A 27,877-nucleotide genomic window follows, 5' to 3' on the forward strand; every position below is an offset into this window, starting at 1 on the left:
TTCAATGTAAAATGTTATCATTTATCTATAGAGCTTAATGCTTTCTTCTTAAATCCATAATAATTTGCATTGGTTATATGTTCACTTAGGATAACTATTCCATTCTTAAATACTTGAATCGTGATTGAAAGTTAATTTAATTTGGCGGACTGATTCATGGGACAAGAATTTATTGGGCACTAATATATTCAGTGTGGTGTCAAGCAATAATGGGCAAATAATTTAGTTTAATCATTGCGTCCCATGTATCTCTCTAGTTACTATAATAACTGGTTCCTTGTGTTTAAATGATAACATATTTTGTTCATTAGAATATATTTCTGATTTAATGTTGAAAATGATATGAGGGGCACCTGGGTGGCTCAGTTGGTTAAGCGTCCGACTTCAGCTCAGGTCATGTTCTCACAGCTTGTGAGTTTGTGCCCCACATCAGGCCTTGTGCTAGCAGCTCAGAACCTGGAGCCTGCTTGAGATTCTGTGTCTCCCTCTCTCTCTGCCCCTCCCCCATTCACACTCTGTCTCTCTCTCTCTCTCTCCCTCAAAAATAACAAACATTTTAAAAAGTCTTTAAAAATAAAAATAAAAAAAGAAAGTGATATGAAAGCCATAAATGCTATATTGAATTTTATAATAGCTAATTTTTTTTGCAAGAAGTATGGGATGTGTATATCTAAAAGTAATTTAAGGCCATCTACTTAATATCACTGTTATTTTTACTTAAAACCTGACCAAAAATAGGTTCAATTATATGCAAATATCTCCAGATTTGATCTTTAGAAATTTTAACATATCCCAAGATAAACAGATTTAAGCAAAGAATATGCTTACTTTTAAAATATTCATAAGGCTTGAGACATTTCTTGTGAACTATGGATATAGGAGTTTTTAAAAAAGAATACCTTCCAGCAGAATTGCAATGCATTTTTCAAACATCTAGTTTCTTATGACAGCAACTACCTTCACGATGAGCCAAAGGGATTTCCAAATCAGAGATAGGAGTCTGACACTTCAGTTAAAGCTTCTATTTGTAATGCAGTTTTAGATCACATTTGGGGTTTGATAATCCTCCAGAACATCAAGTTTCTATATGCTTTGTGTTCATCTGAATTCAAGTGAAAAAATAAAACCTTTTAATGGAAAAAATACTAATGAGAAACATGGAAGTAATTCACTTTGAATCTTTTGGAGAATGTAAGTTTTTTATTTGGGCTAATTTTCATCAAGCATCAGTTTGAACAAAGATAATTTTGCCATCATTGCATACACTTAAAATTATCATTTAATATCATTCACTTTTATTTATACTTTATATATCTTCTGTCTTTATTTTTTAATAAATTATATTCCATACAAAGTAAGCCTTTTTTTCTAGATTTATAAGTGAAATTGCATCCTTTGAAATTGTCTTCAAAATTATCAGTAAAACCCTCTTTGTTGCTATTACAGACATTGTACATGTTTGACCATTAGTGTCTAGTTTGGCCTCTCCACTGCAAAAATACTCTTTAAAGTCTTTGATTTATGCAAAAAGAGTCTTCTGAAATGACAGTCCAAATATATTTTGACAAGACTATTATCATTGCAAGGAATAAGTACTGTCTTCAAAGTAATTAAAGGAGATTTTGAGAGTTGTTTTATAAAGTTAGTTATTTGTCCTATGTACTTTGTGGATTTGGCAAAGATACCAACTTCCATAATTTTTTTTAATGTTTACTTATATTTGAGAAAGGTCGGGGGGATGCATGGGCGTGGGAGGGGCAGAGAGAGACAGAGACACAGAATCTGAAGAAGGCTCCTGGCTCTGAGCTGTCAGCACAGCGCTCAGTGCAGGGCTCAAACCCAGGAGCAGTCAGATCATGACCTGAGGTGAAGTCGACCCTTAACCAACTGAGCCACACAGGTGCCCCAAAGATACCAACTTGTAAAACCAACAAAACAAACAAAAATCTGTAAGTATACACAAATGAACATTAGGTTTTCCTGGAGACACAGCATGGAGATGGGACAAGAGATACACTCTAGCATTATTAACAGGATTTTCTGTATTCATTGTACCTGGTCATATAATTAAGATATAAAATGAGAAGATATATGACACTTAGCATAAGTATTATATACAAGAATAAAAATATGTTGGCAGCATAGAGTTACTATAAAACCATGTTTGAGAAGAGTAGACTACCTAGGTTTTTCCAGGGAAGAAAATTGTCGTTAAGAATAGAGATGCCAAAAAAATTAAATACGCTCTTCAGAACAAGGGAAAAGGATGGACATCCTGTAATAACTGTTGTTATTTTTAAAATTAAAGGACCAATGTATGGGGCGCCTGGGTGGATCACTCAGTTGAGCATCCGACTTTGGCTCAGGTCATGATCTCGCCGTCTGTGAGTTCAAGCCCTGTGTTGGGCTCTGTCCTGACAGCTCAGAGTCTGGACCCTGTTTCAGATTCTGTGTCTCCCTCTCTCTCTGCCCCTCCCCCGCTCATGCTCTGTCTCTCTCTCTCTCTCTCTGTCAAAAATAAATAAAGCATTAAAATTTTTTTTTAATTTTTTTTTTCAACGTTTATTTATTTTTTGGGACAGAGAGAGACAGAGCATGAACGGGGGAGGGGCAGAGAGAGAGGGAGACACAGAATCGGAAACAGGCTCCAGGCTCTGAGCCATCAGCCCAGAGCCTGACGCGGGGCTCGAACTCACGGACCGCGAGATCGTGACCTGGCTGAAGTCGGACGCTTAACCGACTGCGCCACCCAGGCGCCCCTAAAATTTTTTTTTAAAAATAAAGAAAATTAAAGGACCAATGTAACTAATAGCTGATATTACACATATTTCCCATTTAAGTAGTACATTTGTTTTGTTGATAATAAAAACTTGTTTTCTAAAAGGTTTCCAGTAAGAAAATATGAAGATTTGCTGAAATTAACCCTTCACATTTCCCCAGTGATAATATTTATTGTTCTGCCATCCTATTAAAATTTATCTTGCCAATGCAAATAGTAATGGTGCATTTCTTCAGTTTATTATTTGTTCATTTTGTCTTCACATTTTTATAGATTTATGGGAATGACTTAAATTATTTTTATTTTTTGTAATATAAGCTTAAATATTCTAAAATTATTACTCCCAATTTGTATTTATAATCATTATTGCTTATTTTATCAATAAATTTCACTAATATTTCATAACTTGTATTATAAAATATTTTCAGGTATAAAAATATTTTCAGATATTTGTGAGAGAAGTGAATGTCTTCAGCCCAGAATAGATATTTTTCTAATCTGAATTCTTTTTCCTTTTTTTAATAGTCCCTTTTTTGGAAGAATGAGTGTACTCCACCTTATTTAGAAAATTCTGGATCGTGGGGTTCCTGGGTGGCTCAGTTAGTTTAGTGACTAGCTCTTGATTTTGGCTCAGGTCGATCTCATGGTTGGGGGATTGAGCCCCTGCTTGGAATACTCTCTCTCTCTCCCTCTACCTCTCTCCACTCATGCTGGCTCACATTCTCTCTCTCTCTCTCTCTCTCAAAACAAACCAAAAAAAAAAAAACACTAGAAAATTCTGGATCATTGATTGTTTAGGTTATTCATTGGTGTATTAAAAACTACATTAGAAGTTTGTGGTTTAAAAGCAACAATGTAATTTTGCTTAACACTTTATGAGTCAGAAATTCAAGAAGGACTTCACTTGACACTTTATCTCTGTTCTATGTGGCATCAGATGGGGAGGCTGACTGAGGCGAGAGGATTTCCTGAATCTGGCTCACTCACAAAACTGGCAACTTTGTATTAGTTGTCAGCTCAGAGTTCAGCTTAGAAACTCAAGGACCTCTCCACTGGAATGCATAAACTTTCTCAGAGAATGGAAGCTGGGTTTCAACACCTAATAAGAGGTATTAGGTTGCCATTCTCTTAAATCATGAGTCTAGAGATTGGTAATATTGTAACATCTTCCATGTTCTATTGGTCAATGCATTCTTAGGACCCACTCAGATTCAAACAGAGGAGGCACAGATCTTACAGCTAATGGAAAGAATGTTAGATTCTGTCCAGTTTCATAGAGATCATACATGGATGAGAACCAACGTAATTCTCACATCATTCTGATTTCAAACAAAAAACTTGTGTCACCAGATATAAAAATATTTGAATGATCAGCAAAAAATTATTGAACATGTCTACCTTGCAACACTCTTTAAATTGGATCACTGACATCAATCAGTGACAGTACCCTTGATGAAACTTCCTTTTTTTTCTCTTTTGGTGAGCCTTAGAGCACTTTTAAGATACATTAAAGCAGAGAGATCTAGACATAAGAGACATAAAAGAAGAATCAATGCCTGTGAAGAGAAACTGAGAATGCTAAAGAAGAAATACCTTCCTTTCTTCTTTATTGCTTAGAATGTTAACATATTTCTGAGACAGGACGAGACTTTTAACCCAAGACCTGAGCAGAGAGGTTAGCATTTAGACCATGCCTTCTGACCCAGAGAGACTAAATATGCATTTGGTAAGCTACTAGATCTGTGGTAATTCATTACATAACAATATAAAATGAATATAGTGTATATTTCAATGAACAGTAGCTCTCATTTTCAACTCAGGTCAGTATATTTACGTTTTCCTTACTGTTCATGTTCTATGTCCTGTTTAAGAAATTATTGGCTATTGCAAGATCCTGGAGATTTGTTTCTATTCTCTTTTCTAGAAGATGTATTATTTTAGCTTCTGCAAATTATCTATTTAGGATTGGTTTGATGTATGGTAGATGGTAGAGTTCATAGTTTATTGTTTTTCATAGAACTATTTAGTTGATCCAGTACCAGGGTTTAAAAAGGCTGTGCATTTTGCACTGCTCTGCATTGCTCTGCTCTGCTTTTTCAATGTATGAAGGCACATTTAAATAAGGATCTCTTTAGAATCCTGAATCTATTCCATTGGTTTAAATATATATCTTATAATACTAATATAATATTTTTATATTAATTTTAAATTAATATACAGCAAACGTCTTTAATTTTGTTTTCATTATTTCTCTGCTTTTCATGTCCATATTAATTTTAATATCATTTTGTCAATTTCTATACTCATACACATAATTTGTACACAATTTTCATTCATATGAATACACACACATGCACATACACACATATTGAGTGCATTTGGGCTGTTAACCCATCTAGACATTTGAAACTTCTAAACTTATTCAGGTCATTGTCAAAATCTCATTCTTAGGGATTTCAACTGCATGGCTGGGCTCTAGCTCTTTGCTGGATGTTTCCTGAAGGTTTTCCTAAAGTCCTAAGGGCATCTGGTTTATTGCTCATGGGCTTCCTCAACATGGCAGCTCACTTCATCAAGCCAGCAGAAATGACGTATTCCACACTGCTTCCAGTGTCTTTTATAACTTAACATATTCACTGGAGTAACATCTTAACTCCATTGCCATGCATCCTTACCACAGGAATAATATCCTTTCTGCTTTGCTATATTATATTGGTTAAAAACAAGTTACAGCCTCTGCATACAATGGGAAGGGTCATCCAAAGCCATGGACACCAAGAAGTGGAGTAGTCATTGGGGGTTGCCTGAGAATCTGTCCACTGCAAACCTTAAGGAAATGAAAGTGCAGACTCTAGAGGGTGAGACAAATTTGCAATTATTACAATTGACAAGGAGATTATATCCAGGAAATATAAGTAATACCTACAAATGCATAGCAAAAAGATAGAGATCGTAAGGATACAGTGGGGAAAAGATTGACTGGAACAAAGAAATCATCAAAAGGAAAATACAATATAATTTATACATATGAAAGGTGCTCAGTGTATCACTTATGAAGGAAGTGAATTTATAATAACACTGAAAATCCACTATACAAAAACTAGAATGGCTATTTTAAAAAAAACAGATTGCAAGGATATAAATTAATTAGAATGCTCAAACTCTGCTAACAGGAGTAAAAATTTATATAACTACTGTTAGTCTGCATAACTGATCATAAAAAGCTTCCAATTGAGTGTATACACCAAATAATTTGCATATATATTCATTACAAGTCAAATGTCAATATACTTTAATCAAATTATGGTCCCAGATGACTAGAAACTGGTAAAATTTTCCTCAAAAGTAATTTGAACAAACATATTGCATTATATTTATAAAGTATAATCTCAAATAATGTTGAAAATAAGTGGAATATTGTTACATGCAATAATATAGGGTTGACTCACACATGCCAGAAACCAAAAAAGGATACATTAGATTATTTTCTTCACATAAATTTCAGAAGGATGAAAATGAACCCATGGAAGTGTAATTAAACACTAATTACTTTAGAGAAGAACGTAGTTAGGCTGTTGTAGTGTTGGTATTATTTTTTCTTAATTTTTATGTTGGTTATATAGTTGTATTAATATTTTTGATAGTTCACTGAGATCATCACATAAGATTGGTACATTCTTCATTATGTTTCTTGTACTTCAACAAAATATTTTTAAAGTAATTATAATTCAAGATTATGCTCTCCAAGTTATTAAATAATGTTTTAGTTTATATCACTATATTAAAAAAAAACTTCCAGGGCTCTAATGATTTATTTGTTGATATTTTAAATATGTTAATGAAAGCAACATGATTAATTTATAGAAATAACATTTATATTATTTTGGATAAGTAGACCCATGAGTTAATTTACAAAATATATTGGTGTCTTTTCAAAAACACCTGAATCTATCCCACTATGTTAAAAGCTATCCATATTATTTTTCCAGGAAGCCAATGCCATTACTTTATACATGCCTTTTTAGGTAAATAAATTACTCTTAAAGAAGGTTCCTGAAGACAGAAGTACAGTGGAAATAATTTTTGTAACAAAAGAATGTTAAAAACAAGTAGAAGTTCCTGGATCTGATATATAATGAATAAATATGTGAAATTTACTTTGCTTTAGAAATTAAACTTAATAGTTGTTCTAAAAATTAATATCTACAAAGTTGATAATTAGAAACCCATGGGATTTTAACAGAAAGTTTTCAATAGATATATGGAAATTCCCTTTTATAATTAGTATCATAACTTCAAAGAGCTAGTAATAAAATGCATTACTTTTAATATCATAGTTTTAAATTAAAATGTATATGAATTTTAAGAAAAATTATTCATTTGTTCAGAAATTTCAAAAAGACAGATGTAAAAATTGGCTTCATGTATAGTGCCATTCTTTTTCAAAATTAACATGTTTTGAATTTTTATTTACCTTGTATTTCAAATGTACTGACTCAGTTCTCATGACAACCCTATGAATTAGATGTTATGATTGTCCACATAGATGTAGAAACTAAGGCTTAGAGGAATTCAGTAACTTGCCCTAAGTTATACAGTTTAGGAATAGAACTGTTCTCTGAAGCCAGACTAACACTATATACTAGTGATCTTAATCATTCTACAACTTCCTTAGCTGGTAAACATCATTAATTATATATTCTTTGCATCCTGGTTTTCTATACTTGTGGGAGATTTCTGATATTCACAATAAAGAATATTCTTAAAATAATCTTAAAATAATATTCTCTGTTCTTAAATATACCACGTAAAATAATTAACTAATATAAGATAGAAAGGATTGTGCATTAACTCAGTCATATATGTGACTAGGTGAAGACAGCTTATTTTCATCTGGCTAGTTTCTATGAATCTAAATCTTAAACCAAATGCCAAGTTCTCTGATCACTTTTGCCACATTAGATGAGGTAAAGGAGATTGAAAATGTTTAGGGTTTGGCTTGGAAAGGCAAATACCTAGAATAATATTTGCTAACATTGTTTGGCAGACTAATAAAGAGAATATGGTAAAATTATTAGTAGATCCATAAGACAGTATGGTAAGCAGAATAGTGTAGTGAATCCCACTTCCCCTCTGCCACCAAAAGAAGTTCATGCCCTAAGGATATGCGGTAATGTTATGTTACCTGGCCAAAAGACAATGCAGATGTGATCAAGGTTATGGATTTAAGATGAAGAGATTACTGTGGATTATCTGGGAGGAAGGGATCAATATAATCACATGAGTTCTTAAAAGTAGAGAATCTTTCCTTGGCCCTGAAGAGAGATATAATGATAGAAAACTGGCCAGAGAAGTGGCAGCAAGATAAGGGTGCCTCTGAAACATAAGTATTTTATAAAAGGAATGCAGAAGTTTGAAGGGCTCAAAGGTGGTCTCCAATAGATAGCCAGCAATGAAACAGAGACCTGAGCTCTGAAACCACATAGAAATGAATTCGGTCAACACATGAATGAGCTTTGAATTTCTTTCTGCTAGAGCCTCCAGAAAATATCAGTGCTGCTGACCCCTTGACATTAGCCTGTTGAGATCCACGTGAGACTTCTGACCTCCAGAACTGTAAGATAATAAATTTGTGTTGTTATATGGTGCTATGTTTGGGGCAATTTTTTAAAGTAACTTAAATATATAGATATATATAAATAATAATATTAATTAATTAATTAACTTATTTATTTATTTTGAGAGAGAACACAAGCAGGGGAGGGGCAGAGAGAGAGGGAAAGAGAGAATCCCAAGCAGTCTGCACACTGTCAACACAGAGCTCGATGTTGGGCTCAAGCTCACTGCAAGATCATGACCTGAACTGAAATCAAGAGTCAGATGAATCCCAGGTACCCCTGGGGAATTATTTTTTTATTGAAGCAATAGAAAACTAATATATTGGGCAATATAGTTTTCCAGGCATTATAAGCAAGGTACAGAATTGTGCATGTTCCTAGGGACATAAGATGGATGGTGAGATTGAACAAGGTGGATTACATTTATAAAAATGAATGGAAAGATGGCTGAAAAGTCTTCCAAAGGAAAAGACAAAAATGAATAAAAAGAATTCCACCATATTAATCCCAATTACATCCCTTGAATGGTAACAGCATTTGTTACTTCTAATTCATTTATTCCTCACAATGTTGTCGAATAAATATTCTCTATCTAAAATTAAAATTTTTCAAAACCATAGTACTTTGCATGGACTGCGGTGAAATATGCATGGAATAGGTTCATTAAATACATTAGAATAGCAAACACTTTTGCTGCTTTACTTTTACCTTATAACAAAAACTTTTCCTCATTGCTGTGTCATCTGCTCTCCACTTCTGTTTTTATTCATTTTATCTTCTTTCCTTTCATTCAAACAGTAATGTGATTTTGACCCAGTTCTTTTTTATTGACAAAATATTATAACGTAGGGCTAATTTCAGCTCCTGAATCACTAGACACAATTAAACAGCAATAATGTTCAAATAAAATAATTGGAATTAGAAGTTCAAAAAGAAAATAATCATACTCAACTAAGTATATAACATTTTTGAAAACAGTTGGGCATTCATTGAAAGAAATAGTCAACTTATGTGACAGTAAGTGATACATATGTGTGAACCCCCCCACGCACATTTACATATGTATATTCATATATGCAATTTATATATATACATATATATGTATATACACACATATGTGTACATATTTATTTTTATGTTTTTACTGAATTACCTAAAAGAAAACAGTTTTCAGTACCATTTTATATGAATGGTATCACAATTTGAAGATAATTTGGTAAATTGATTTATTTTCAAAATATGCCTAATACTCCATATATATGAGTGCGTGTATTTTTCATCAATCATATAATACAATTTCTAGTGTCTTATACTATAATTATGTTTCATTGTTGCATATTCTAATTTATATTAAGGTTTATAATTTCTTTTCAACAGAAATATCGATTTTGGGTTATGTTGATTGGCCAAGTTAATGATAAAAATGGGAAAAAAGAATTCAAATTATTAAAAATATATTATTAATATTATTAAATTTTCACATTTTACTTAGCACTATTTAAGAATAATCTTACTCTCCACACACTTTGATTTATCATTTACCCTTTGTGCTGAACATTAATAAGGGATAGCAGAATGGAGTGATACAGGTGGCAAAAAGTGTCAGGAGTATTTCAGTTCTTGTGAAAAGTAATTGTAAGCGAAGTACTTTTAAGATTTTAGACAATTAGATTTTGTTCTTCAGTGATCACTCTTTGTCAATGCCATAAGAAAAGCTGTATAGAACAAAATTGATAACCCAGGATTTTCCCCAATTCTTCAACCATTTTTTCATGTCAACTCCACATTTCCACAGTCTAAATACTTCAGGGATTAATTTTCTCTTCCAGTTCATAAATCCAAATTAAAGAAGCATCCCTTCAGAGGAAAACAGCTCTGTTAGAAATTCCAGCAGCAACTGATTTTATTGTTCATCTATTTGTCATGTGTCCTTTAATAGTTAGAAAGAAGAACTTGTGATGGGTCAGTAAGAGTTATATTGCTGTAATTGATTTATTACATTGTTATTACCTTGTTTCAATAAGTGCCCTTCTCTAATTGCCATAAACAGCATTCATTACCATTAATTTGAAATTATTCTTGGGTTCATGTGAATTATTGAAAAGAAAGAGATCTGGGTGTAGGGTTAAGAACACATAAAGCACTCTATTCTCAGATCTTATCTCTGTGGGATTTACGTAAAGTACATTGAACTTAACACATAAAGTAAAAATCAAAATGTTACTTAGCCTTCAGCTAATAAAAAAAAAATATCCCAGAAGATTTCTCAGTTAAAAAAAGGAGTTTGGACTTTCAAATCAGAGTAAGACAAACACATTTTCTCCACAAGATTCATATGATGCAATAGTGGCAGACTTTTAGACATGTTTTCAATGTTAGTATCAGTAGGCTATCAAATTAATGGACAGTGAAGATTATTTTCTATATTCACAATTTGCTGAAGGGCTTATATAGGGAAACTTTTGCAGATGGGATTTTAATAATCAGATAAGTATATTTATACAAGAAAGATTTATAAGTATGTATAAAGGGGTGAAGAGGCAATAGAGTCAAAAGTATTAACCATTCAACTTGAATACATATAATAATGAAAACTGTTGGGTCAAAAAGACTTCAAATTTTCTTGGTTAGAACATCAAAGAAAGTCTATTATTACCTAATCAGGTGAAAAAAATTGTGAACCTGAACAAAATGTTTGGGGCATTAAGACCTCTATGTCAAGAGGTCTTTATTGGTCAAGAACCAATTCAATAAAGTTGAATTCAGACACAAGTGTAATTTTTGAGAAAAAATTTTCAAATGGGCAATAATATAGAGTATTTATCCAATGTTTTTCATTTTTATTGTCATATCTGATTAAAAATAATTATGGTTTAGGAGCTATAATTAATTTAACCCCACTTATCCAGAGTTATCCAGAACTTCTTGATCTGCATGGTCTCTTCCCTTGTGAGATTGTTTTAGATCAAATTTAGTCCAACATTTAGAAAACTAAATAAAAATAACCATTTCTATATTACTTAAAAAATTCTCTCAATAAGGAAATTAGGGGTAATATTTTTGTTTCCTTTTTAATGTGGCATTCAATTAAGAATCCTTTCATTTCTATATAATTCATCAGTTTAAGGAGCTGAACATCCTTAGTATGATGAGAGCACTACTTACTGTTCAGAGGCTTGTTTTTCAATCTATTTTACTGAAGACAGGACAAAGAGATGAATAAAATGTACATTCAAAATAAATAATTCCTTCAGCTATATAAATGTGCCAAAATGCCATGGTGATTTTTATAATACAATTGCTGCAAAGGGTGCTGAGATTATTCTCCCCCCTTCTTTTTGTCCTACTCACATAGTCCTGTTCAATTTATTCTGTGAGCAAGTTAACAAAAATCAAATGAACAAGAACCTGATGTTCTGAAGAAAGCATTTAGAAAGAGACTGGAGGTTTTGCTGTCTCAGCTGGGAGGTGTGGCATATACCATTCTCCAGTGATCTCTGACTGCATTTGGACTGTCAAGATAGTGGTGGAAGCCAGGAACATCTTCACCATCTGTACTTGGCATCCGCTTTATAGAGTGACTGCCAAAGGAGAAACAGCTTCTTTTAGTACACACCTCAGTGCCATTTTCCTACCTTTTAACTCCCCATGAGGTTGCATTACAGAAGACTTGGCAGCAGAGTAGTGCACCAATTGAAAATGTAAGAATTGTACAAAATTCAGCAAATCTCCATTTTAGAGGAAGTATTTGCTGTCTGGACACTTCTAGGCATAATCCATTTGCTAAACTTCATACATTTACCTAAGTCAGATACTCTAGTTTGACAAAAATATTCTTTTCTTGAAATGCCGTGAATAAAATTTATGCATGAGAAGGGATAGGTTTAAAGCCTAAATTAGAAAAAAAAATCTGAAATAGTCTGAATGCAACAATTTTAATAATTATGGGTACTGAATGGAAGGGACTGATTTCATTATATCATTTTGCTTTATTGGATAACTTCTAGTATTCTATAATGTAGATGGTATACATAGAAATAGTGAATAAAAATGAGGAAAAAAAGCTAGATAAACCTTGAGGTAAGGAATAACTTAAAAGTATATAAATGAAAAAGCCTACAGCCTATTTTTACCCTATATATATTCAAATCAAAATCTATTCATATGCACCTATGAATGTTTATGTAAATATATTAACATTGAATATTCACTGTGCTTAAGACATTGTGTCTGATGTTGCCATTGACACAAGCTCTCCTTGTACACTTGAATGGGTCCGTAGTCTGTGATGGGAGAAGCCTTTTGTATGAAATGATTACTGAAACATTATTTAGAGTTGTTTGCACCCATTGAGTGCTGGATAAATATTTTTGAACGACTATACATAAGTTAATAACTGCTCTCAGGTAGCTTACAACCTTATAAAGGAAATACATATATAAATAAACTTAACACAATCAACTTTTGAAAGTTATTACTAAATCACGAAAACTTCCTATTATGTTTTCAAAAGTTAGAAAATTCATATATACTTGAATTAATCAGAAAGGTAGTATTTTAGATATAATTAAAGAATGTATTAGAAAAAGACAATAGGAAATATTGGGAGTATCTTGTGTACTGAAGGAATTAGAAATATTTAATAATAACTCACCTGATTTGACTGATGCATTACATATGGTAATGCATTGGGGAATAGCAGTAAATAATACAGGGAAGCTAATGTTGTATTATACACTGTCCTCAGTACCTGGATTAGGAATTGTATATGATTAGATGAGAAAAGAAGCGACGTAATGAATCAATAGCTGAACCAGAGAAGTATTATTAGTAGCACTTAAAGATTAAGTCATATATACAGGACAAATTGGAGAAAAGATACTGCATGCAGGAAGACTGATTGAAAGAGATAAAAGCAATGATAATGAGGGATCACACTAAGGTGGTGGCTTTGGGAATAAGGTGGATTCAAGAGAAGTCATTTTGTAAGTGGAATAATAATGGATCCCCTTGAGGTCTTTCTTGTCCTACCAACATATCTAAGCACTTATATAATTCCAAAACTCTTGAATATTTTTTTGAGTTAACAGAAAAGGGAAATCACCCCATCAAAATAAAAATATTTAAAAATGTGTTTTGGGGCTCCTGGGTGGCTTAATAGTTTAGGCGTACAACTCTTGGTTTCTGCTCAGGTCATGATCTCACGGTTTGTGATCTAGAGCCCTGCACTGGACTCCGCACCAACGGATTTGAGCCTGCTTGGGATTCTCTCTCCTTCTCTCTCTGCCCCTACCTGCTCATGCTTGCGCTCTCTCTCTCTCTCTCTCTCTCTCCCTCTCTCTCTCTCTCTGTCTCTCAAAATAAATAAATAAACTTAAAAAAATAAAAATCCTTTTTAAGCATCTTACCTTCCCTCTTATGTTTCACAGTACATATTTCTTTGATCTCTCTTCTTTCTTTACTGTTGTCAGATCATCTTTTTCCAAAAAAAAAAAAATCTTGTTTTCGCAAATAAAACTGTTTTAAAGGTATGTAACTTCAGGGGAAGTATAGTACTTTTATAGTTCTATTTGTCTCATGAAAAGAAACTTCTCCCTCCAATCCCTGACCCTAGAATTTTGGTGAATGAATTTCTACATTTACAAATATATAAGGGCAGCCTTCATATGAGGTTGATGAAAATAGAAAGGAAAATCTGTGACCTGTATAACCACTTGATTGTCTATATTACTCCACTCCAGTATCTAATGAATGAGCTCCCAGGGTTATTGTGTTGCCAGATATTCTGATGAGTTGTATTTTAGGATTCAAAAAGTTATTGGACAAGGTTCAAAGCACATACTAAGTACTTAATAATTATTAACTATTATAACCATTTGAATTCCTTCTCTTATTGTTAGAGCCAATTCTCTTAACTAGCTTTTTCCAAATATGAAAGTAGTTAACTCTATGCTCATCTCCCTTCAGTTTATTTGCTGTAATATTTATTTGGTCTAATCCTGGAACTGTTTCCCTAAGAATTTTATTTGATGTTTTTATTTGTATTTTCCCCAAGAATTTTAAACAGTGTTAGTGAGATGTTCAAATTGAAATGCCCGTAAATCAATAATATAAGAAAAACGTGTAGAAAATTGCATAAGGAAAACTCAAAAGAGATATTGGCTGTGAAAGCATTTGCACAGACAGTGGGAGCAGTGGATGGGCTTGCCAGGGAAAGTGCAGCTACATGTAAAAGAAGGTAGGGAGGGAGAGCTAACAAGTAGAGAGAAGACTGACTTTTTGAAAATGTCTAGATTTGAGTAAAAGAATGAAGCTAATGAGGAGAGTTATGATCAAAGGAAAACCAAGAAAGCACAGTGATTAGAGAACCTGGAGTGAAAATAGGTAGTTGTTATGATACATGGCAGAAGAGTGGATGGGAAAATAGATATATTGAGGAATATTGCGTTGATTTTTCCCCCCACTATTATAGAGAGGTCTGAAACCGGATATCTATGAGTAAGTTAATTAAGAACTCAGCTGTAGCTTGTTGCTGCTATTTAAAGAGGTTAGGAAACAGGTAAGAGGAACACTACCACGAGATGTGAGTTCCAAGTCACATGATTTAAACCACACAGAATCTGCATTACCACTGATGAGGAGGAATAGAGGGCACTGGTCCAAACACAGGTGAGCTTTTAAACTACATGGCCTTTAATATTTTTCTTATCATAATACTATATAATTCTATTCAATAAGGTCACAAGCTAGAAGTGTGAATATGTAGTAAGTTCAAAGGTCATGACGTTTCCCTGAAGTGTGTTGATTCTAGAAATACTTGCTATGGAAGAATTACTTGAGTCAGACTCTATTCAAGAAACTGTGAATATGGTGGCAAATAATATGAATAATGTATTTGTTTTAACGGAATTTACATGACAGTTGGGAGGCATTTCCAGAAAGTAAAGTAGTAAAATTACATATTAACAACATTTTGGATATCAATATGTGATATGAAGCACATGAAAACAACAGTATGACAAAAAAAACAAAAGACTTGGATGAATAGAATCCTACTTTTATGTAGATAATTAAAAAATACCTTTGAAAAAGATTTATTTTTGAGAAAGAGAACACATGTAAACAGGAGCAAGGTGGAGGGGGGCGGGGGGGAGGGGGGGATTGAGAATCTGAAGCAGAGAAGCCCAGTGCAGGGCTTGAACTCTGAGTCATCATGACATGAGCTGAAGTCAGATGCTTAACCCACCTGAAGTTGAATGCTTAACCCACTGAGCCATCCAGGCGTGCCTAAAAAATGACTTTCTTGAATGGTGACACCGCCTAGAAACTTGAAGCTGGGAAGGGAGCTAGCTGTGAAAAGAGTTGTAGGAGGAGAGTTTCTATCTGTGTAATCTGCACATGGAATGACCCTGAGCTCGGTTTGTGGGAAATAGATAAAAGCCAATGCTGTGGATAGTCGTAAGTAAAGGAGAAAGTGGTAGAATATTGGTATAGTACTGATTAGACCATTAAAGGGTAGAAATAATTGATGAGAAAAATGCAAGAAAAAATCAGGTGGGTATTGAGTGAGACTAACCTTTAACCTATAAAGATATGAGGAACATTTAATTGAGACAAAAGTGCTTTTGAAAGAGAGATTGAGGATTTGAAGATCAGTATTCACATCATAAACCCAGTTATATACCCAGTGGAATACCCAGTAAAATAGGGAGCAGTCTCTGAGAAGGAGGGGAATAAAGAGAGATTGGCTACCTAGAAAGGGAAAGTAAAACACATTTGGATCATTTTCTCAGAAAATGGAAAAGTAAATAAAACGTTATATATTTCCATCACCAATTAAAATTAATTTGTACATTACATAAACACTTATTAAGCATTTGCTGTCTATGAGATTAGGGATGAGACCCTGGGAATATGAGAAATAATGTGACCCCTCTCATTGAAGTTCATACTTGGGTGATAGATAGCACAGTCTGGAGTACCGTGAGTCTGTAGTAGATTCATCAACATAAATTTATAAATGTATCCCATAAGTCATAATCACATAAATAACAATAAATATCTTTGTTTCATTCTGTTCCACTAATAACAAAATCTTTAGTGTGTGCACTCTGGAATTTTGCATTAATAACAGTTTGGAGAGTAATACATAACCATAAATTGTCCTCAGGCCTGTAATTTGCTGTGTTGACAAACATAGAAACTGATAATGCAGAGTGAATCATAAACATTATCTTGAATTAATGCAGCTGCTTGCTTTGATATGCAATTATTTGTATTCAGTTATCTTACTAAGTCCTATTAAAATATGTAGAAACATATGGAGTTTTCTTTGATCCTCAATGTCTATGTGTGCAATGCCAGTAAACACTAAATTAATGTACAGATAGATACATAGGACTAACTCTGAACTCTGATGTCTTAAGAAGTTGAGCTGCACTCTTTGTCAGCTAAAGTGCAGTGATACTAAATGTCAAATATTTTGTGCAAAGTTGTATTACTGTTCATCCTTGGCTGGGTCAAGAGTAAATTGTTAGCCAACACCTTGTAGGGCCTCCTAATTAAATTCTTGAATTAATTAGTGTGCAGTAAAGATGTTGGTATTTCTGTATGAATCCATCACTACAATTTTGGCTTCCAATGTGCATTTTATTAAGTTATTTAAATATTTTAAAATATTGGAAATGGGCTTACATAGACTACACATATCCAACTAATTATGCCCAAAATAATCTTTTTCCCCAACATTTTTTTCTTGCCAGATCCCTCTCTACCATTTGTTTATCCAAAACTATAAAGGCATAAGAGATTTAAAAAAACCAAAAAAAACATATTTTAAGCTTACTAAAAAGCAGTGAGTCTTTTGCCAAAATCCCAAATTTCTAGCTCCAGAATTTTCTCCTGTGGCTCAGTAGTTCCAATTTTCAGTTGGACACCAAGATGTTTATATCATGAAGCACTTTAAATTTGTCCTGTACAGAATCTGATTAAATTATCCCTTTACCCAATAAAACACAAAATATATAAAAGTCCTGATTTATCTCCTGTATATTCTTTCTTGTGAAACTTATTAGGTAGCTACACAGCACATGCAACTACAAACCTAAAAGTCATTTCTATATTTTCTTTATCATATCTCATTCAACTAATTAATTGTCAAGGGGTTTGAATGCAGTTTCAAATGTTTACTCAAATGCCCTTTGCTTATAGGTACACTTGTCTCTATTTTAACGTAAACCCCAGGCCTTTTTGGATCCTGATGATAGCACCCTAACCTGTGTCTTTTTTAGCTTCCAATCTCATTCCTGTTTGATTACTAGTTTTATCTTAATGAAAAAAAAACTTAATTCTTGATTTAATAATTTCAAATTTTGCTTATAATAGTCAAGAGTCAACAATTCCCTTAATTATTAAATCTGAATTTGTCTACATGGATTTTTGTTACATTGGAAACCTAGTGTTTTGTACACTTACTATTGTAAATAAGATCAGTTTCTGGAAACTGATTTTCTTTCCTATGTAATTTTTGTTTTAATCTTCTGTTGATTCTTAGAAGGGTATGGAGACCATATAGGAACCATTTGGGGTAGGTTTGTCAAAAATAATACTTATATTACTTTATTCTTGTTGCTATAAAAAATTACCACAAACTTAATGGATCAGAACAATACAGATATATTTCTAAGGTGAGATTCCTAAAATCAACATGTTGGCAGGGCTGCATTTCTTTTGTTTTATTTATTTTTGAGAGAGAGTGCATGTGGGAGGGGCAGAGAGAGAGAGAGAGAGAGAGAGAGAATACCAAGCAGGCTCTGCACTATCAGTGCAGAGCCCATGTGGGGCTTAAGCTCACAAACCATGAGATCATGACCTGAGCCTAAATAAAGAGTCACTTGCTCAACTGCCTGAGGCACCCAGGTGCCCCAGAAGGGCTGCATTTCTTCTGGAGGCTCTACAGGAGAATCTGTGTCCTTGTCTTTTTCAGCTACTAGAAGCCACCTACATTACCTGTCTTCAAAGCCAGTAGTGTAAAAACCCCAAATCTTCTCTTCCTGTCAACCTTTCTTTCCCTCACTCTGTCTTTGTCTCTCCTGTCATCATCAATTTTTTTCCAACTCTGTCCACTCTGCCTACCTTTAATAAGGACATATGTGATTATATTATGTCCATCCAGATTATACAGGACAGTTTTTCCATCTTAAAACCTTTAATCATATCTGCAAAGTACTTTTGACATGTAAAGTAACATAATCACTGGTTGCAAGGATTAGGACATAGGTAGCTTTGGAGAGGAAGCATTATTCTGATTTAAAAAAATATATTACAACACTCCAGTAATCAAAAGTCTGGTGCTGGCATAAAACCAGACATATAAATCAATGGAACTGGATAGAGAATCCAAATAGTCACAAATACATGGTCAGCTGAAGCCTTACAAGAGTGTCAAGAATTCACAATGGGGAAAATATAGTTTCTAATAAATAGCGTTGGATGAACTGAATATTCACATCAAAAAAATTGAAACTGGACCCTTATTATACTACATATTTTAAAAATGAATTCAAAATGGATAAAAGACTAAAAAGTAAAACCTTAAACAATACAACTCTTAGAAGAAACGTGGCTTCTAGATACCAGATTTGGCAATGATTTCTTGGCTATAACACAAAAAGCATAGTTAAGAAAAGCAAAAATAGACAAATGAGACTGTATCAAACTAAAAAGCTTCTGCACAACAAAGGAAACAATCAACAAGATGAAAAGGCAACTTATAGCATGGGAGAAAATATTTGCAGGCCATATATCTGATAAGGAGTTAATATCCAAAATAAATAGAATCTCATCCAAATCAGTAAAAAAAATTAAATAAATAAAAATAAAAGAAAAAAAACGATTAAAAAATGGGCAAAGGATCTGAACAGATATTTCACCAAAGAAATCTTCCAAATGGCCATCAGATTTTGAAAAGGTGCTCAGTATCACTGGTCATCGGGGAAATGTAAATCAAAACCACATGAGCTATTACTTCACACCTATTAAAATGACTGTTATCAAAGAGAGAGAGAAGTGTTGACAAGGATGTGGAGAAAGGGCAATCTTTGTGCACTGTTCGTGGGAAATTAAATTGATGGAGCCACTATTGAAAACAGTATGGAGATTCCTCAAAATTTTTTAAATAGAATTACCATTCGATCCAGTAATCCCACTTCTGTCTACCAAAATGATCCTGAGGAATTCACTTCACACTATAGGATCAGACTCTGAATTTGAAACGCCAAATCTACATGTTAACCCTCCTATGACTCTTGAAGACTTAATCAAAAACATTTGAAAACAAGGATGAAAACTTGGAATATGCAAAAGAAAGAAAGAAAAGAAGAAAGAGAATCCTGATGGCATTCCAACATTTAATTTTAATTCATTTTAATGCATTTCTGGCATCTGGATACTTTTTAAAATGTCTATTTTTGAGAGAGAGAGAGAGAGAGAGAGAGAGCCGGGGGGCAGAGAGAGAGAGAGAAGCATACAGAGAATCCCAAGCAGGCTCCACACTGTTAGCACCGACCCTGATGTGGGGCTCAAATTCATGAACCATGAGATCATGACCTGAACTGAGATCAAGAGTTGGACACTTAACAGACTGAGCCACTCAGGCACCCTGAGCATCTGGATATTTTGTAGAGCTGAGTTTTACAAACAAAAACTTGAAACTAATAAAAAACACTATAATTTCTCTTTAAACTAAATTTTCTACCATGATTTACTTTTTTCCTTTTCATTCAATCTATACTTAATCCATTTTGGATGTCTTGCTGTACTGCAAAAATGCCATTCACTTTTATACATCCATACCTTTGTTCTTGTTAGAAGGCTATTCATTCAACTTGAAAATTTCTTTTTACCAATGCCCATTTCAATATCACTTTACTTTTGAGTATCTCCTAAATCCTCTGGAACATAAACAGTAGGCCCATTTTGTATTCTCTTATGTTTTTCTGTTGCCTTTAGTTCTCCAACAGAGTATCTTCTCAGGGTTTCTAATAGTTTCTATAACTTCTTCTATAAGAAGATAGGATGTTTCTTTCCAGCTCTCCCTTTTTTTTTAATGTAAAAGATTAATGCATACTTTTATTTTGAGAGGGAGTGAGAGAGGAGAGGTAGAGAGAGAGGAAGAGAGAGAATCCTAAGCAGGCTCTGCGCAGTCAGTGTGGTGCCTAACTCAGGGCTTGATCCCATGATGCATGGAAATCATGATCTGGGCCAAAATGAAGAGTTGGACACTTAACCAACTGAGCTACCCAGGCGCCCCTCCCCTCTTTTCTTTGTGAACCCTCACCAGAACTTCCCTTAATGTCCATATTACCTGCATGCCCTTCAAAACTCCACCAGCCTCTACTCCATCCTAAAGCCCTTCCATATTTTTAGGCATTTGTTATAGCAGTACCTGGCTCTTGGTTCCAAAATCTGTGTTGGTCTGTGAGGGCTGTCACAGCAAAACATAGACAAAAGCATAGACAAAAGTAGGTGAAGCAGCTTACGTCATCAAAATGTATTTTCTCACAGTTCTGGAGATTAAACATCCAAGACCAGGGGTGCCAGCACTATTAGTTCTGGTGGGAGTTCTCTTCCTGGCTTGCAGACAACCACCTTCTTCCTGTGTCCTCATTTGGCCCTTCCTCAGAGTGTGTGCAGAGAGAGAGAGAGAGGATCTCTTTTTTTTCCTATAGGCCAAACGATCCTGTTGGATGAGGACCCTGCTTTTGTGACTTCATTTAACTTTACCTCTTAGAAGACCTCTAAATACAATCATGTTGGGGTTCAGGTGGGCATAATAGAGTCCACAGCATAATAAATAGGTCTCTCATGGCATATTACATTTTTTAATATAATTAGTTAGCCTTGTACCTATCCTAGATTATGTGCTAAGAATTCTAGTTATCCCAGTTAATCCTTACAACTTATTTTCTTTGTGGTGGTCCTCAATTGAGGATCACTTAAATTATCCCATTCTATGAGTCATGCATTATTAACTTCATTTGGCAGCTTTAGATATTGAGATTTAGAAAGATTAAATAATTTTTCCATAGTCACATAGAAGGTATATAACAAAGCAACATATCAATCCAAATATCTGACACCAAAGTCCACCTCTTAAAAACTTGATCATACTGGAAAACAGAATGAATGATGCAGCCACAGGGTTCATATGAATACGTTTTATCTTTGACCACATTCAAATCAATGAGTCATATTTGCAAAGAATATCAATAAAGCTAAATGATTGAAATAGTGTTAAAATGAATTCCTTTAAATGCCTGTGGAAAAACAAAGAATCTAATTTTGCAAATTAGAAGATTCAACAAAGATGGAAATATCTTTGCAGCATGTCAGGGATAATTCCACGTATGTATCCACCAAATACTCTATAAAGTAGTTTTCGTATGTTGCATGGTTATATGAAAAAAGGAAAGATGAAATTGTTTTGCTTCAGAGCCAAACACGTAATTTTATATTATTATCTACACATTCTCATTAATCTTCTCTGATTTAACCAAAGTTGAATGAAATATTAGCATGACAAAATGTATCACTACATAAATTACCCCCTTGTTAATGAAGTATGCAAACAACTACGAGAAGATGTTTTATGACATTACTCACTTTACTCGTCAAGTAGCAAACATGTGGTCCACCCAGTTAGTTACAGTTAGAAGAAAAAAAGATAAGAAGTCACTGAGTTGAGTTTTGGTAACAGATTATGGTTTCATACCTAGTAATATAGTGCCAGTGGCATTTTGTGACTCATCAAGCAGGAGATTTAAAAAAGGAAAACTTCTTTCTCAAAGGCTGATGGTATATGTTTATATGTGTGTGTGTGTGTGTGTGTGTGTGTGTGTGTGCATGCACACATGCATGAGTTTATTTTACTTTAACTTGTAAGATGAAGAAAAGTAATGCTTAAAAACAGTATGGATAAAAAAAGATGAGAATGATCACAGATCTGAGAATGTGTTAAAAGGAAAGCAGTGTGGGGACACCTGGATAATTCAGTCAGTTAGACATCTGACTCTTGATCTCAGCTCAGGTCTTGATCTCAGGGTTGTGAGTTCAAGCCCTGCGTTGGGCTCCACGGTGGGCGTGAAACCAACTTAAAAAAAATAGAAAGGAAAAGAAGAGAAAAGGAAAAAGAAAAGAAAAGAATTGTGGTTTAGAGGCAGGAGATGGTTGAGAGGCAAGACCAACCATTACAGATTGTAAAAACCTTATTGTGAGTCTAAACTTTCACTTTTATAAGATACTGGGATTTTCATACCTTCTGTAACTGTCTCAAAAGAGTGTCTTGAGACATGAATTAAAACAAGTAATGAGAACATTTTAAAGCATATAAACCATAATAGAAGTGTAGGTAATGCAATTATTGTTTAACCAAAATAATATGGTTAAGATCATGGACCCCAGGTTAACTGAGTTACTTTAACTGAATTAACTGAGGTTAATGAAGTTTAAATTTTGGCTCTGCCTCTTCCTAGCCTTCTCTTTCTTGCTTATATTTATGCTTATGTCTCCTCATCTATTAAATGGGGTCATGAGTGAAGCTGTCTCAGAAGCACCTGGTGAGGATTAATATTCTAAATAGATGTATATAGCACTTGTAATAATGCCTAGCAAATAATGAGAACTTTTGAAGTGTCTTAAGTAATCATTATTTGTTATCATGGCTCTGTTCTCTTTTGTTTCTGGATCACACTGAGTAACAGAAATAAAATTTTATTTTGAATATCTCATAAGCAAAATGAAACTTTTTCTAACTCTAAATCACAATGAATACAGTGTTATAAAAATTCAGAGATGGTTTTCTTTACATTATTTGGTAAAGGTCAGGAGATCTTTTTATACTAACATACTCTTTCTGTGACGAACTAAATTTCTTTGGAGAGGACATAGGTTATTTCAACTTCTAGATTTATAAGTTTAAACAATAAAAATTAATAAACTAGTTGAATTACCAATTAGAGAAAACTCTTTTAAAATTTAGGAACATGTATATCATCCATAACACACAGTGTTGCATTTAAAATACTAATGTTCCATGTTTGTGCTCAATGAGTTACAATCAAGAAACTATTAAAACCTACCAGCCAATTGATACCACATTGTTGAGGGAATGAATCATGGAAAATTTCCTACAAACTTAACAAAAGATGATTCCAGTTTCCGTACAGGGAAACACTTCTTAGAAGATGTAGCCTTTTATACACCAGTGATTAATTGCCTGAAGTATTTACATTTAATGAAATTTCCAATTTACCTAATAATTTTTATCAGTATTAATTTATGTTAGAGAAATGAAGAGAAGATCTTCAAAGATATCTTGAATTAGATATTATCCCACTTACTTATTGCTGTGTAAACAGTCACCCCAAAATTCGATGGTTTAAAGAAACAACATATGTTTTACCCATGAATATGCAAGTTGGGAAGAAGCAAGCAGGGGTGGTTCCTCATTGCCTCATTCTGCAAGAGGCGAATTGCCTCAAAGGCTGGGACTAGAATCAGTGGACAGCATGGTTAGGGAGTCGATGCTGATTGTCAGTCGAAAGGCAGAAGATGCTAAAATGAAGATAATGACTTGTAGACAACATTAAATCCAAGGCATTGTTCTCTCCCCTTGATTTGGGTGGTAACAATATGCAGCCTAGGTGATTAATCTAAAACCTTTAGCTAGGAACTCAGAAAGAACTAAGGCAGTACTGCATGACTATTTCAAGTAGGAAAAAAAAGGCCATTAAGAAACTTAAGCCTCTCTGTTAAATCATAGGGCTTCCAAATTGTAAGGACATTGCCCTACAGTAGCTTGACAGGGACTTAAGCAAGAGGTGGCTCATTTCAAGAAAATCTGTGGATGCGGTTTTCATCTAATTTTATACAATTGGAGGTGGCAGGGCTGAGTCAGAAAACTATGTCCTAAGGAGCAAACAAGCCCAAGGAATATTTTTGTGAGTAAAGATTCACAGGCACACTGCCACACTCATCCATTTATATACTGTCTTTGCCTGCATTTGCACAACCACTGAAGAGTTGGGTAGTTGTGATGGAGAACCACATGGCCGAAAAATGAAAAACATTTACTTTTTGGCCCTTTACAGAAAATAGTTTGCTAACCCCTAGTATAGAGCATTCATTAATTTGTAAGCAACCTAAATAGCCCTCAAAGGAATTGTATCAGCTTGAACTTAAAGGAGCAGGAACAGCACCAAGTGTACAGAGGCTTTTGGACCCTCCTACTCTGTGGACAATAAGATTGAAGAAACTACCTAACTACAGGCAAGGGGTGCTTTATGTAAAGGAAAGGTTTAACCAGAAGTTGAAGAAAAGACTCATAGGGTTAAGCCAAGAACTGTAAAAAACGTCTTTCCCAAGTGTAATTTCCAGTGAAGCTATCCTATAATTAAATAAAGGACAACACATGCCTGACTGGATTTCAGAATTGCTATGGCTTAGTGATAGTTATTTTCTCCCCTTGTCACTTGGGAGTATCTAGAGCACTTATCTTATATCTATTTCCCCGGTGTATGGGGTGTGTGTGTGTGTGTGTGTGTGTGTGTGTGTGTACTCATATATAAAGCAGTAGTTAAATCAGGTGATACTGACTTGAAATCAGACTACTTTAGTTCAAATCTCTACACTTTCTTTTATAATTTGTGTGGCCCCTGGCCCCTCAGTTTCCCTTTTATAAAGTAATGATAATTCCAATTTTATCATTTGTCTTCAAGGATATTTAATGAAATAATCCATCTGAGTCACATAGAAAATTGATTGCAATGTAATAAAATCTTAGTAATTTTATATTCCTTTTTTACCATCATTATATCATTATTATTTTGGAAAGAGAATATTCTACATTCACTCTTTCTATATAATAATAAAACTGATAAGGTTATATTTAGAATACTTTACAAAAGTACTGACATTATCTTGGTAATATGCACTTTAACTGTTATATTAAATTAATCATGAACATTCATATATATGTTAGCCTACTAGAAATCACATCATATGCACATTGAGTTAACTAATAATTTTTTACTTTGCCTCTGTGTATTCCAATCATAATGGGTTTATTAAATGTCATGAATTGAAGATAATCACATATTTAGTTATACATTTATTCAGTGCTACTGATTTTAGCTTCAAAGTCATATTTTCTTTCTTATAGTCTTGACCTAATTTTTCTAAGTGTAATGTGCAAATCTAAATTTAAACTATTGTTAACTTACTGATTAGATTCTTTATTGAGGTACTTTTCTTCTATGGCCTTGTTTTTAAAAATCACAATCATTTTTTATACTGTTTTCATACATTTGGTACATCTTATTATTCATTTCATATCCCTATTTCATTCAGCATAAATTATGCTGCAGTAAATGATCCTATAATATCAATGGCTTATGACAAACAGTTTATTTCTTACTCATGTTGCATGTCCATGGTGGGTCCACTGTCTTGGCTCCATGTCTGTTCACTCAGAGAGTTAGCTTAAGAGAGTAGTCACAATTTGGTTAAAACTTGTCTTGTGACAAAGAGAAAGTAACTTGGCATAGCCACAAGTTGGCACATTTAATTGACAGAGGAACTTATGTGGCACCTTTTGAGTTCAGTGGAAAGGTAATGTATCTCCTCTGGTATCACCACAATTCACACAATTACACCTAATTTTTATGCATGGGTAGAGGGTGGGGCAGAAAATTTTTTCACAGTTATTCAGTGTACCACTTACCCCGTCTGCACACAAAGTACATACCATCCCTTCTCCAGGAGCACAACACAAAAGTGCCATCAGCATTCAGCATGGGATCAAAATCTGGGATCTCATGAATGGATATATATGTGTTTCCTCTAACTAGGCTAACTGTATCTTAGGAGGTAGGGTATATCAAACCAGAGTCATGGAATAATGACTTACTTGCTACTTTCATTGTCCCATCCTTCAGTTTCAGATGCTTATTATAAAGGTGGGTTTTTTTTTTTGTTCGAATTTTGGTTTTGTTTTGTTTTGTTTTTCTGTATATAAGGATGTAGCCATGATAAAAGGAAGAGGATATAGCCACATCACTCCATGATGTAGATATGCTGAGTAATATTCAGTGGATTATTTTTGGAAAGGTTTGTAAATAGAATCTGACTTGAAGAGTCCACTGTGCTCCTAGCCCCCAGCTCTTACCATCACATTAGCTCTGAGTTTTCAGTTTTCTGCCTTGGATGTCATAGTTAGAATCAGAGACAAACTGATGAATATTATAAGACCCTTGTTTTCATCATTCCTAAAAATTTGAATAGTTCACATTTTGTTCTTTAAACATTTTATATTTATTTTCACACTACAACAGGTACTTTTTAGTCTTTTCCTTTGTATACCACTTACACTTTTGTTTTACAAAAAACAGTCAGTGATATCTTATTCAAAGAGTAAACATTCCAGAATCCATCTCTTGCCTCAGACTTGCCTTAGAGTCTCAAGATGTTGTGCTGTATCTGCTACTTTATATGTGTAGAAATTCTTGGTTTCAGGCACAGGAATACGTTAGGATGATATATCAGGAAAATGAGGCAATTTAGTTTCATAGAAAGGAAGTGAGGTTTAGACCCAGACAGTCCAGAGTTTAAATTCTGATTCTAGTATTTCTGAACTGTGTGCCTGTCTCATGGACATTCCCTGCAGCATAGCAGGGATTTAAGAGTAGTTATCGCCCTATCTTATAATAGAAGAATAGTTATTACCCTTGTGGATTTAGGGAAACAAAAGTAGCAATTATATAGGAACTTAGCAGAATGAGATAATGTAATTAAACAAGAAGCACTGTACCTAAATTATCAAAAACACTTGACCTATTTGTCTATACTGGCTTCTCCATAATATTCATATTTTTTCAGATGTGTGCATTTTCTCTGAGTCCAGATATTCCTATCTTCCTAGCATCATCGATGAAGTTCCCGAAATTAAATTTCTTTTATTAAGGAATTCACCCACACTAGTCTCCTAATCAGGTGATTATAGTGAAGTTTTCTAAATTTCAAGTTGCAGTTTTATGGAAGTTGTTGCTGTTTCCCTAGATGAATGTCAGCTCCTCCTTCATTGGGTAGAAACCAGGTCTTGCAGCTACTCCTCAGTTGCTAACAAGTGGGGAAGAGTTGGCAGTGCCATCAGCTGGATTGACATTAGGTCTTGACAGGGATGTAGAGAGTCTGGAATTTGTGCTGCTGACCTCTTGGCAGCAACAGTTTGCAACAATTTACCCACGTAGCACACAAGCTACACCTAATGACAAGGCTCAGGTTCTACTATCTCAACTTCTCAAGGATGCACAGCTAATGAAAGGAACAGGACTCCTTATCCAAGCCACAGAAGAGTTTAGTGACAACTACTCATGTCATTTTTTTATGTATTTTGCTTAAGAAAATCACTCAACAAAGTCTGATG

The 27,877-nt window shown here is 34.0% G+C and overlaps 1 long non-coding RNA gene across 1 annotated transcript in view; it reads left to right on the forward strand.

Moving 5' to 3' along the window:
* Nucleotides 1-27,877, forward strand: part of LOC125176838 (uncharacterized) — a 297,248-nt gene that overhangs the window by 157,202 nt on the left and 112,169 nt on the right. Inside the window, exon 3 of the long non-coding RNA XR_007156413.1 lies at nucleotides 8,315-8,395. This is a non-coding gene — a long non-coding RNA (uncharacterized LOC125176838). The remainder of the gene's footprint in view (nucleotides 1-8,314; nucleotides 8,396-27,877) is intronic.

The sequence above is a fragment of the Prionailurus viverrinus genome, chromosome A1 (genome assembly GCF_022837055.1).
Source record: "Prionailurus viverrinus isolate Anna chromosome A1, UM_Priviv_1.0, whole genome shotgun sequence".
NCBI lineage: Eukaryota > Metazoa > Chordata > Mammalia > Carnivora > Felidae > Prionailurus > Prionailurus viverrinus.